Source organism: Mus caroli, unplaced genomic scaffold, assembly GCF_978045245.1.
Source record: "Mus caroli unplaced genomic scaffold, Mus_caroli_1 scaffold_2, whole genome shotgun sequence".
Lineage (NCBI taxonomy): Eukaryota > Metazoa > Chordata > Mammalia > Rodentia > Muridae > Mus > Mus caroli.
The window spans coordinates 73,776,237-73,778,729 of record NW_028227257.1 but is presented as its reverse complement, the minus strand read 5'-3'; the positions used below and the strand labels follow the sequence as shown (position 1 = coordinate 73,778,729).

The window sequence follows — 2,493 nt, the reverse complement described above, 5'->3', positions numbered from 1 at the left end:
TTTTAAAAAGCTGACAATCCAAGCATCAGAGAACCTAAAACAATAATAATTTTTTATCAATGAATGGTCCAGAATGTGTCTTTATTACTTTTTTTCATTTCTTATATCCTTTCATTCAAAACATTCATTTGAAAATGATTTGTTGGGGACAGGGCCAGGCTGGGCCAGGGCACTGGCAGCTCTGAGATTTCAGTGCGACTTCAGCCCGTGGATCCACTGCCATGGGCACCAAGCAGGTCACCCGCAGGTATTTTATGCATGGAGTAAGTGGTGAAGGCAGCCAGTGCCTGTTCTCGCATGACTTGGTGAACAGCAAGCCGTCTGCCATCTGCAAATACTACCAGAAAGGCTATTGCGCCTACGGTGCACACTGAAGATATGATCATACAAAGCCCCCAGCTGCAGCAGGTGGAGCTGTGGGTCCTGCATCCCATCCTTTCACCCTCCTCAGGCCTGCATAGTCCTCACCCTTCTCCCAACATTGCCACATCTGTTATGAGGACACATTAGACTGAACCTGGAAAGTGGGAGAAGACGATGCTGTTGCTCTAAAACCTTAAACTCACTGATCTGGCTGAAGACAAGACTCCTACACAGTGAATAATCCAGGTGGCTGCAGTGACCTTCAGACCAGCCGAGAGATGAAGCCTCATTCCTACCTAGATGCCATCAGGAGTGGCCTGGATGACTTAGAGGGCAGCAGCACCTACAACAATGAGCAGCACTTGTGCTGCTGGGGAGTGCCGGTTTGGAGATGCCTGTGTCTATCTACATGGGGACATGTGTGAAATCTGCAGGCTTCAAGTTGTCTACCCTTTTGATCCAGAACAAAGGAAGGCTCACAAGAAGATGTGTATGTCGACATTTGAACATGAGATGGAAAAGGCTTTTGCTTTCCAGGCGAGCCAGGTGACAAGGTGTGCAGCATCTGTATGGAGGTGATCCTGGAGATAGCATCTGCTTCTGGGAGGTTTGGCATTCTCTCCAACTGCAGCCACACCTACTGCCCATCCTGCATCCATCAATGGAGATGTGCCAGGCAGTTTGAAAACCCGATCATAAAGTCTTGTCCAGGGTGCCATGTGATATCAGAGTTTGTAATTCCAAGTGTGTATTGGGTAGAAGATCAGAATAAAAAGAATGAATTAATTGAAGCTTTCAATCAGGGAATGGGGAAAAAGGCATGTAAATACTTTGAACAAGGCAAGTGGACCTGCCCCTTTGGAAGCAAGTGCTGTTACCGCTGTGTTTAACCTGATGGGTGGCTGGCAGAGCCAGAGAAACTTGGGAAGCAGCTAAGTTCTGAAGGCGCTGTGAGGTTCTTTAACTCAGCGGCTTTGGGATTTTTATCGAGAACAGAGAAACCCGGCAAGTCCCCAGCACTGATGACGTGGATGTGATGGAGCTAGGAGACCTCTTCATGCACCTTTCTGGAGTAGAGTCATCAGAACCCTAGTCAGTGCTGATGCTTTCATTTGGGCTCTGCAGTCAACTTTCCAAGGCATGGTGCAAATGCAACTGTCACTGACCCGAGGTGACATGGTACCAGGATGCGAGTGCAATAGTGAATCCCTTTGATTCTCTTCCCCTGTCCTGGTGAAGGGAAGGGAGATCACCAAGTCCATGAAATCACAACATTTAGAGTTGAGCTCTCAGTTGTACCTCCAGTTTCTTTCTCAGGGACCAGCTATGTGGTCCGGCTGTTTTAATTGAGTGCTTTAAATGAAACCTGACTGCCATCTTTCTTTTGTGACTTTCTTCCTTAAGCAACAGTAAACTTGCAGCTGCTCACAAAGCAGCAGATCTGGTTTTTTGTTTTTGTTTTCTCTTGCCAAGACATCGCTAGCCCTGTAGAAGGCTCCTCTGCAGTGACCATCTCTAATATAGTTGTTGAGCCTTGGAATTTATGCAACTGTGTAGTGAGAACACATTTGGTCATATTGGTGCTGTACCATAGGGTAGACTTTATAGCTGTGAGGGTGGCTAGTGAGTTCCTTCCAGTGTCTCAAGTCAACAGGTGTGTGCAGTTGTGAAGACCTCCAGGGAGACGCCATCTCACCCTCCCCTTGTACTGAGAGCACACGACACAGGACTCACACACAAACTGCTTGTTCACGCCTATAAAATAGGCTCTACACTGGTTTTTGTGGTAGACAGGAGCAGTCACTCCTCTCTCTAAGAACTGGGGCCAAGAAAGAGCAAGTTTGTCCTAAACCTGAATTTATTTTCGTAAAAGCCTGTCATTACCTGTATGCTTTTTGCTTGGTTGTTCCTGTAACTATACAGGATGTTCCTTGAGTTCTGTCTGCACAAGAAACTGAACAAGTAGGGCCCACATTGTGAGTTTGACATTACTTTTGAAGGAGTCACTAGCCATTAAACCTACATTTAATTTATTTTATTAAAATAACATGTGCCGGGCGTGGTGGCACATGCCTTTAATCCCAGCACTTGGGAGGCAGAGGCAGGCAGATTTCTGAGTTCGAGGCCAGC

At 46.7% G+C, this 2,493-nt stretch overlaps 1 pseudogene; it reads left to right on the top strand.

Moving 5' to 3' along the window:
* Positions 1 to 221: 221 nt before the first annotated feature.
* Positions 222 to 1,456, top strand: LOC110290440 (E3 ubiquitin-protein ligase makorin-2-like; annotated as a pseudogene).
* The last annotated feature ends 1,037 nt before the right edge of the window (positions 1,457 to 2,493 follow it).